This window comes from Carlito syrichta, unplaced genomic scaffold (assembly GCF_000164805.1).
Source record: "Carlito syrichta isolate Samal-C Ts95f unplaced genomic scaffold, Tarsius_syrichta-2.0.1 Scaffold91575, whole genome shotgun sequence".
NCBI classification, from domain to species: domain Eukaryota; kingdom Metazoa; phylum Chordata; class Mammalia; order Primates; family Tarsiidae; genus Carlito; species Carlito syrichta.
Genome location: NW_007035671.1, coordinates 52,386 through 63,427, shown reverse-complemented (window position 1 = coordinate 63,427; position 11,042 = coordinate 52,386).

Here is an 11,042-nt window from a genome sequence, read left to right as displayed (position 1 = left end):
CAGACACGTGCTACCATGCCCGGCTAATTTTTTAATTTATTGTAGAGATGAGGGCTCACCAAGTTGCCCAGGCGGGTCACGTACCCAAGGGCTCAGGCAATCCACTCACCTCATGAAAATTTGTTTTCTATTCTCTTACTTTGAGTCTGTGAGTGTGGATTCTGGTGAGAGGAATCTCCTGGAGATAGCATTTTTTCCCCAGTTTGCATTTTATGTCTTTTCAGTGGTGCATCTAGTCCATTCACATTCATGACATTTATAGAGATGTGAGAGTTTATCCCTATAATGAGGTTCTTATAGGGTTTGTTGTTGTTGTTGTTTATTTGTTTGTTGGTTTTCTTTTTATTGTTGGGTTGATGTATGTGTGTGTTTGCAATCTTTTTCTTGCATTCTTGAGAAGAGTATGGTCGTTCTTTTTTTTTTCTGTTTCCTTCTTTCATGTTTAACACTTTCTTAAGCATTTCTTGTAGACCTGGTCTGGAGGTGGCGTACACTCTTAGGGATTGAACCTCTGTGAGGGATTTTAATTCTCCATTGTTGATGAAGCTTAGCTTTGCTGGGTAGGATATTCTTGGTTGGAATGGTTTATTTTTTAGAACTTTGAAGACAGGATTTCATTCTCTTCTAACCTATAGTGTTTCTATAGGTAAGTCTGCTGTTACTCTATTATAGAATAGAATAGAGCCAAACTCTATAGAGCCAATCTCTAATCTTCCCCAGTGGGTAGTCTGACCTTTCTCTCTTGCTGTCTTTAGGACTTTTTTTTTTATACCTACTTTGTGTAAGTGAATTAGTATGTATCTGGGAGTTGGTCTTCTCATTTGATGCCTTGCAGGAGTTCTCTGAATCTCTTGTGTTTGAATGTTCACATCTCTGATGAGATGAGGAAAGTTTTCTTGGATAATTTCATGGAATGTTTGTTCCAGGGTGGTCTCTGTCTCTGTATCTGCCTCAGGGATGCCAATTAATTATAGGTTCAGCTTTTGGATGTAATCACACATCTTTCGTTGATTTTGTTCCGTCTTTTTAAGCTTTTTCTATGTTTTTGACAGTTTGGGTTAGTTCCATATTTTGGTCCTCAAGCTCTGAGATTCTTTCTTCTGCTTGGATAATTTTGCTTTTTCACATTTGTCGGTTTGCTATTTATTTCATTTAATGTACTCTTTATTGCTGTTATCTCAGTTAGCATGTCCTTCATTCTTACCTCTTATTTCTCCTCATTTCTATTTATTCTCTCTATTAATATCTTGATATCTGGGTTTGTGGTTTGAGGCTAGTTGTTTTGGAGGCTCTTCATTGATTGAGTTTCAAAGTTTATATTCTCAGTATCTGTCTTCCCAGGAGACTGGATGGATCCTGTGGTCTTCCTTTGGTTTTTCTTCATTTCTGATTATTTTCCTCCCTCTTTTTCCCCTTCTTTAATTCCACTGCTCAGTGATTGGGAGGAAGGCTTTCATTTCTCTTTCCTCAATCCCTTATTTTCCTTATTTAGATGCTCTGGATTTGTTCAATTTTGGAACTGGACTGGGGTTAAGGGGGTAGTGCTTTCTGCTGTGTTGAGATTTGATTAAGGTATGATGGGGGAGCTGTGGTTCAAAAACTATCTGTGGATCACAGTATCTACTGACAGGTGTGTAGGCCTCCTTTAATTCATGGATTTAAAAATCAAATGTCCACATTCACACACTTGACTGCACTTACTGTTCAATCAGCTGCATTTCAAAACAAACAATGAAGAGTAAAATGTATAACCAAGATGCTCAATAATACCATAGACTGTTTAGCTAAGTGCTTGTGATGATAAGTTCATTTCTATAATGTCTCCAAAATATGTCATAATTCTTTTTCCTTAGAAACATAAAACATCTACAATGGCCTCAGATTGCGGTATTTCTGGAAACATAGCACAAAAATTGAAGTAATAGTTAACACACAGGATTCTGCAGAATATCAATTGGGACTTCTATTTTAAAAGAACTAAATGACACAGTTTAGTTCATTTTTGACACCAGAGTGTATATGTGTATGGATTCTAAACAAAACATAGAAAGGTAAAGTCACTATCATTTTCCCTTGATAATGATAACTCAAGCAACTTAGAAAGGGATTCTGAGTCTCACCAAGTGCCCTGGATACCTTGGGACCTTCCTTACTCTGTGATATATCCTGTCAAGAACTCTTAGCTAGATTTCAAATCAATCTCAATTAAGGTCATAGCTAAGAACTTTCCTCCTAATCAGAATAATTAAACTTAGTGTTGGCTTCATGCTTTCTTTAAAATAACAAAAGAGGGGGGAAATATTATAGCTTCTTATTCTAGAAGCGATCTCAAGTCAGTGGGATAAAGAGTTTAGAAGAGTTTCTTCTGCTAACTTTCTTAGCCACTTCCTGACCCCCATCTCTCCAGCTAGATGAGCTAATTTACATTGGAAGTAGCTAGAACAGGGCCCAGGTCTACTGAGGGGGAGTGGGGAAGCTTAGACTGATGAAAAGACACAAGCCAAACTCTAATCGGCACAAAGTGAGGCAGTCTAACACTGCCAAAGATGCTACCTGTTTCCTGAAACCCAAAACCTGCTTCTATCTTGTTCTTCACATTATTACATATGGGCAGGTTCAGCCAGCTCTGAATCCTGAGGAATAAGCCACAAATACACGACAATATTAGCCACCTCTGCACCCTATGTATATCAGAAGTGAAATTATTTTTCCACTCAAAATTTAAGAAACACATTCTGTAGGAACTTGTTAAGAGGACCCTAGATTCTAATCACAAGATGGAAAAATTATTTCTGGCAGTGGAAAATCCTGATGCTTACTTGTTACTAGAAAATATTTAAGTGCAAATAGGGACAAATGCTTAACAAAGAGAACCATTAATAACTTACCTTTGAAAAGTTTTATTCAATGTGAAGAACTAAGTAAAAGTTATATATAGCTTTGCCAACTCTAAGTCATTGGAATGCTAGCAGAGAAGCATATTATTTCTCGAATACAAGAAAGAGAAGCTTCTGCAGGTGAGAAGCACAGAGATATTCTAATATAGTACAGATGGAAAGGGATTGGGTTGATTAAATTTCCAGTAATATCAGATTATCTTGCATTACATTAACTCCCTTTAAATAAAGAATTAAAACTCTGGAAAAATTGTAAGTTTACTGTGTGAAGGTACTAAAGAATGGCAAAAATCTATGCATTTTAAAAAATTTCATTCTTGGATCAGACCACCTCATTGTGGTGTACAATTGCTGAAACTCATGTAGAAAACTTTTTGACTTTATGTGTTAGAGGAGAGAGATTTAATCTGACATAGTAACTGAATATTGACAAAATAACCTTGAAAAAGGGACAGTCACACTGGGACAAGTCCTCAAACTTATGTATATACTCCTCTAGTATCATCCCTCACCCCTAAATTTCACATGCTTCTAGGGAATCCAGAAGAAAATAATAACCGCATATATAAAAAAGCTGAGTGGAAATTTCAACTTAAAAAATGAAGTTCAGAGTTTGAATTCTAGGGAACTGGATATGTATGGTAATCACTTTGAGCTTTCCACTGAAATCCTGGAAGGCATAAACTTTGGGAGTAAAGGCTAGGTCCCAGGACTAAAGATTGGAAATAAAACTGAGGGGAAATCTGAAGGGGGAAAAAAGAAAAACTAGCAAGACATAAGCAAGGTGATCAACCAATAATTTAATTGTCTATTAGCATATGAATAAATGCATTTTGGAAATCAGAGAAAGATAACAGAAGCCAGAATCTACAATATGTCATACATTCAAAATGTCTAGTAGATAACCAAAATTTACCATAAGTGTGAAGAAATCAACATTAAGTGAAAAAGTGGAAAAAACATGTCAATACATCACAAGGGTTAAATTAACAGAAAGTTAATGATCTCGAAGTGAAAAATCAACAGATTAATTATTTGTAAATGAGTAAGTGGAAATTCTAGGATCTCAAAGTAAAATACATAAATTAAAAAGTGTCTAATAATCTTAATAGCCAGTTGGAGAAGCAAAAGAAAATTAGAGTCTATGACAATGAAATGATAATAGAAATTACTTAATCTAAGAAAAGTAAAGGAGATGAATAAAACCTCAGTCACAGGTAAGGTAATATACAATGCTTTTGGATATGTGTAATAGGACTTCTAGAAGGAGTGGTGAAAAAAAGTAATCGACTATTTATTTATAGCTGTGAGACAATATTCAGTGTTTTAGCATATATGTAACAGGACTTGTAGAAGGAGAGGAGAAAAAAGTAATGGGCTATTTATTTATAGCTATGATAATTATCACTAATATTTATTGGACACTCACCATATTTTAGGCATTATGCTAAAGCACTTTCTCTTAGATCATCATATCTAGTTTTCTTACCACCTTTCTATAACTTTGGCATTAGTAAACAATCAATTTTTTATATGTGTAAAACGAGACTCAGAAAACTGAACTGGCTTTCCTAAGTTTCTGCAGCAATAGAGAAATCTAAATACTGTCACACATACTTAAAATCTTTCTCTTACCTGTGCTTCTGATTTGAATACATTTAACTTCCATTACTAAGTAAGAGTTTTTTATTTTTTAGATTTCATTTTAAAGAAATGGGGTACAATTTAGGGTTAGGTATACAAATGTTCATTATCCAAGTACCCTTGTTGATGAGGTGTGCCCCTCCCTCCCCTGGCAGTTTCCATCAATTGCCAATTCCACCCCACTCCCCTAGCAGTTTCCCACTTCTGCCAATCCCTTTCTTTGAGTATTATGATAATTGTTCAAGGTCCACTTATGAGTGAGAAGATATGGTACTCTTTTCTTTGTTTTTCTGATATATCACTGAGTATGATAGACTCTAAATCCATCCAAGTTTCTGTGAAGTCCATAGGTTTGTCCTTCTTTATGGCTGCATAATATCCCATTGTGTACATGTACCACCTTTTGTTCCTCCAGCCCGGCTTCAATGGGCAGCATGGTTGGTTCCATGTTTTTGTTATTGTGAATAGAGCTGCAGCACACATGCATGTGCAGGTATCTTTTTGGTAGAGTGACCTGAGTTCCTCTAGGTATATTACCAATAGGGGGATTGCTGGATTATATGAAAGGTCAATTTCTAGTTATTTCAGAAACCAACACACTGTCTTCCAAAGAGGTTGCACTAGTTTGCATTCCCACCAGCAGTGTAGGAGCATTCCTTTCTCTCACCATCCTTGCCAGTATCTGTTGTTATTTTTATTAATGATGGCCATTCTTACTGGGATTAGGTGGTATCTTAATGTGGTTTTGATTTGCATTTCTCTGATGATTAGTAAGTCTGAGCACCTTTTCATGTATCTGTTGGTTATACATATATATTCTTTTGAAAAGTGTCTATTCATGTCTTTAGTCAACTTTTTAATGGGGCTGTTTGTTTGTTTTTTCCTTTTGGTGTGTTTGAGTTCCTTGTAGATCCTAGATGTTACCTTTGTCAGATATTTTTCCCCATTCTGTGGGCTGTCTCCTCATTCTCTTGATGGCTTATTTTGTTTTGCAGAAGCTTTTCAGTTTGATGAGGTCCCACTTGTCTATCTTATCTCTTATGGTATAGGCACTTGGGGTTTTGATCATGAATTGGTTGCCAGTTCTAATTTTCATAAGAATGTCTCCTGCACTTTCTAAGAATCTTATAGTTTGAGATTTTATGTTTAGGTTTTTGATCCATCTAGAGTTAATTTTTGTGTGAGGTGATAGGTAGGGGTCCTGTTTCAGTCTTCTACATGTGACCAGCCAGTTTATCCAGTATGATTTACTGAATAGGTTCTTCTCTCCCCATTGGTTGTTGTTAGAGGCTTTGTCAAAGATGAGCTGGTTGAGAAATTGAGGTTTTGCTTCCAGAATCTCTATCTTGTTCCATTGGTCCATATGCCTGTTCTTGTACCAATACCAGGTTGGTTGGATTATGATAGCCTGATAGTAAAGTTTGAAATCTGGAAGTGTGATACCCCCTGCTTTGCTTCTTTTGCCAAGGACTATTTTGGCTATCCATATTTATGCTTCCATATGAATTTCTGTATTGCAATTTTCAGGTATGAGAAGAATGATGTTGGTAATTTAATTGGTATTGGGTTGAATCTGTAGACTGCCTTTGGTCTACAATGTTGATTCTTCCTACCCATGAGCATGGAATATTTTTCCATTTGTTTGTATCTTCTTAGATTTCTTTGAGCAGTGTTTTGTAGTTCTCATTGTAAAGGTCTGTCACTTCGCTGGCTAGGAAGATGCCGCGGTATTTAATTTTTTTTTTTTTTTTGGCTATTGTGATTGGGATTGTGACTTTAACTTGGATATCTGCTTGCTTGCTATTGGTATATAAGAATGTAACTGCTTTCTGCACATTTATTTTGTAACCTGAGATTTTGCCAAAGTCATTTATCAGTGCAAACAGGTTTTTGACAGATTCTCTGGATTTTCGAGTTATATGATCGTATCGCCAGCAAAGAGAGAGAGATAACTTGACTTCCTCTTTTCCTATTTGGATACCCCTGATCTCCTTCTCTTGCCTAATTTCTCTAGCTAGGACTTCCAACCCAATGTTGAATAAAAAGGTTGAGATGGGCAGCCATGTCTTGTTCCAGTTTTCAGGGGAAATGTTTCCAGTTTCTTTCCATTTAGCAATATGATAGCTGTGGGTTTATTGTAGGTTGCACTTACTAGTTTGAGGTATGTTCCTTCTATATCAGGTGTTTGAGTGTTTTTATTAAGAAGGGATGCTGAATTTTATCAAAAGCTTTTTCTGCATCTATGATCTAAACAGGTTGGTCTTGTTTTTACATCTGTTGATGTATTTAATTGCATTTATGGTCTTGCGAATGTTGAGCCAGCCTTGCATTCTGGGGATGAAGCCTTTGATCATGGTGGATGACTTTTGAGATGTGTTGTTGGATCCTATTTGCTAGAATCTTGTCAAACATTTTTGCATATATGTTAATAAGGGATACTGGCCTATAGTTCTCTTTTTTTGTTGGATCTTTAACTGGTTTGAGCATCAGTGTGATGTTAGCTTCATAAAATGATTTGGGGAGAATTCCATCTTTCTCAATTGCCTGGAATACTTTCAATAGGATTGGTATCAGCTCCTCCTTGTACATTTTGTACTTCTGTTGGAAAGCTGTCTGGTCCAGGTTTTGCCTTTTTTTTTTTTTTTTTTTTTTTTGTAGATAGTTTTCTTTTGCCAGATAAATTTTCCTGTTTTGTTATTGATCTATTTAGTATCTCAATGTGTTCCTGGGGAGGTTGTGTGATGTCAGAAAGTCCTCAATCTAAGTAAGAGTTTTTATGAAGTATCTGAAGTACTCTAAATCTACCCCTACTCCTATATTAATAGGGATGTTATTCTTCATCCTTTGCTAACAAACTACAACACAGGGGTTCCAGGCATCATCATGTTAAAGCAATGTTTTACAGATTACAGACTGATAAGAAAAATATGTAATGTTTCTGATCTGGTTGAGAAATGCTGGCAGAAATCTTTTTTTTTTTTTTTTTACATGTTGAAAGTGATGATTTGGAACCAGGTCTTACTGGCTTGCAGGAATCCATTGCATACATCTCTTTCCATGTTTGTGTTCAGTGATCTCAAGCTGGTAGCTAAAGTTGGCATGGGAGAGTGTATAAGTTACAGAGATGGGCAGACACTATGATTTGGGGGGCCAGCCCCTGAAGAGAGATTTAGGAAGTCCCTTGGAAGGTGTGATGGCATCAGAGATTATTCTGGAGGGATAGATATTAAAAGAAAGAAAGATGGAGGGATAGATATAAAGAGGAAGAAAGAGAAAGAAAGTGGACAACTGTTCAGTGAATTGAGCAGAAGCCATTTATTGGGGGTTTACAGCATGTATTTTTCCCAAGTTTTACACAGGCAGTCTTACAAGTCTTCCACGTGAACATAAGCCAGGTGCAGGAGGGGCGCCCTCTCACCCACCAGGTGTTTCCTCAGGCGTGAGGAAGAACAATCTTAATTAAATCACAAAACTTTTACATGAACACAAAGCCAGGTGAATAAGGGGCATCCCTCACCCACCAGGTGTTTCCTGGAGTAAGAGGAAGGGCAATCCCAATTAAATCATAAGACATTTACATGAACATAGAGCCAGGTGGATAAGGGGCGTCCCCCACCCACCAGGTGTTTCCCCAAGCATGAGGAATGAGGATCCCAAAACTATCTCACTGTTCCTCATGCTTGGTTAATATTTCTCAAAAGCAATACAACAATTCTAATATCATAATATTCTAATAATCAATAACTTTTAAAACCTATGCATACGCAACACCTAATAACCAACCTAAATCCCAATTCCTCTCTATTTTACACTAATTCTACCTACCCTATAAAAACTCTTAATTATAGCCGAAACCAATTCCTAAGGAATGTGGCTCAGTCAAAAGATCACACTGGGCCGTTTCTGGGAACAATTGATTACAATCTCTTAACAAAATGGCCGTTATGAAATCCTATAAATCTATTTTAACTTCTATAAAAGTTTCTAATTCCTAATCCTGATCATCAGCAATAAAGCTTTTAAAAAATAAAAACCAAGTATAAACTGTAAATTGTATTAAAGCCAAAACCGCAAATGTAGAAGATGGAAACAATGTAATTTCTAAAGTTAGCTGTATTCTTATTAAACCTCAAAATATCATGTTTGATCATGCTTGAACTGACATAATTCACTGACGTAGAATAATCTATTCTACAATACTTTTTTATGAATAAAATAAATTTGATTTATATAATAAGTAGAAAAAACCCTATACTAACTGTAGCTAAAAACTGGTTTAAAAGAAAGCAGCCCAGTCCAAAGTATGCACTGGGCCCTTAGGAATGTAGCTCAGCCCAAGGTTCGTGCTGGGCCTTTTAGGAATGTGGCCCAGCCCAAAGTTTGTGCTGGGCCATAGCTCTAGATATTTATCTGTATTATTAAGGTTGAAACAGCACTTTGTATGTATATACTAATTCTACGAATATACTATTAGATCTTTAAAGAAGCTTGTACCGTATTAAAGGCTCCCAAATGTGACCTGAGTTTGAATTATGTTAAGTTTAAAGCTGAAACTGCGGTCTGTGAGAAACGGGAACAATGGACTCCTAAAGTAAGCCATGCCTGTTGTACTCGCAGAACTTCATGCTTAGATCAGCAAAGTCCCTGCTAGTGAAACGTGCCAAAACAGCAAAGAAAGGGAAGAGGGAATGGGCCTTCAGCTCCTGAACTCGTCCTAGCGGTCTCAGGGTCCACAGCCTGCCTGGATCCCTAACGCTCAGGCAGGCCTCCACGGCCGGCTCCCAACGCTAGGTCACAAATTATTGTGTTTTCCTTTAGAAACTTTGTAGAGTTAGCATTTTATATTTGGGCTTGTGACCCATCTCAAATTAGCCTTTGGGTATGTTGAGATAAGGACCCAGATGTTTTTTGTTGTTGTTTTTTTTTTTCTCCATCTGACCGTCTAGATGTTCTAGCACTATTTATTGAAAAGACTTCCCTGTTCTCCCAAGTGGTGTGGTGGACGCTGTGATAGCCCACCGGGCTTCCCTCTCCAAATGATGGCTGTTTTCCTCCAGCTGCTGGGGCTCCTGGAAGGTGGCCCTCGGCTGTCAGTGCTTTCTGGGGATTTTTCTTACTGTGCTTCGTGCAGAAACACTACCACACTTTCTCCTGGGGGAGGCTGTGTCCAGTGACTGACCCACACAGATCAGTGGCTGAGGTGCTTTGGGGTCTTATGGTATCTCAGAGCACCTGAGGTCATGGGCGGGCAGGCTTTGGACTGTGTGCTGTGCCTGGAGCTGGGCAATGCTTTGTGCTTTCTCATACTTCCTGTGCAGGCCTAGCCTTTTGGTGAAGGTCCCCCGTGCTCTACTCAGATCCTCACCTGAGCTCCGAGACCCTCTCCCTACCCTTAGGCCTCCTGTCCCCTGTGTCCCCTCCAGCCCACTGACCCAGGCCGGGGCAGCCCTCATTTCAACACAGTGCCAGCACCCACATGGTGTCCACAAGCCCAGTGCGGCCACCCACCTGCTGTGGACCCTCAGTGCCTCCGTTCCCTCATCTGCCAGACGGGAACACCGTCATCAGCCGCGGCATATCTGTGAGGAGGAAATGAACTATGTTTGTGGGATGCTGGGACAGTACCTGACCCACAGCACTGACTGCTGTGTGTCTTGTGGAGTGTCAGCTCTTCTCTGTGGAGTCCGGATTCACAGATCAGGGCTCGTGACCCATGAGGCCTTCAGTCTCAAGGTGGAGGTGCCCATCCGGGGACCAAGACCCGCCCCAGCGAGTGGCTGAGGACGAGCCCTGAGTGCAGGGTGTCCCTGAGGGCCCCCTTGCTGGCACCCGGGTGCTTCCTCTGCAACCACGACGCAGCTGCAGGTCCTTTCCAGGGGCTGTCTCCTGGCCTCTCCCCTACACCATCCACACGAGTTGGTGTGGTTGTCATGATAACACTTTGTGTACAAAAACAGGTGGGTCCGATCTGGCCCCTGAGCCCTGGTGTGCTGGCCCCTGGTCTAGACCATGGTTCTCAAATTCACGCTTGCATCAGTCACCTTGAGGGGGTGTGGGAGTGTGGGTCCCTGGGGGCCTGGGGGTTCATTCACATCTTGCACAGATTCCAGGAAAGGATGCTGGACCAGGGGCTGCATTTTGAGAACCATGCTCTAGAAGGAGAAGTGCTAAAAAAGAGGGTTGGGGCGGGGGGCATGGTGGGCTCCAGCCCTTCCCTTCCCTTGCATAAAGGAGCGGACTGAGCGGGGGCTGGTCTGGCTCTGCCTGGCCTCGGCCACCCGTGGGGTGCACACCGGGGCCTGGTCGACAGCGCCGGCCTTGCCAGAGCACCTGGGCTGTGGGGGCTGCTTGGGAGGTGGGCTTCCCAGTCTGTGCTCTGCTCGCCGAGGTCCTGGGCGCTAGGGTCCGTGAGGCACCACAGGCCCCAGCTGCTCAAACACCCAGGTTGACCAAGGAGAACAGGCCGCCAGGACCCGCCCCGCCCCCACCCTTGCCCTTCCC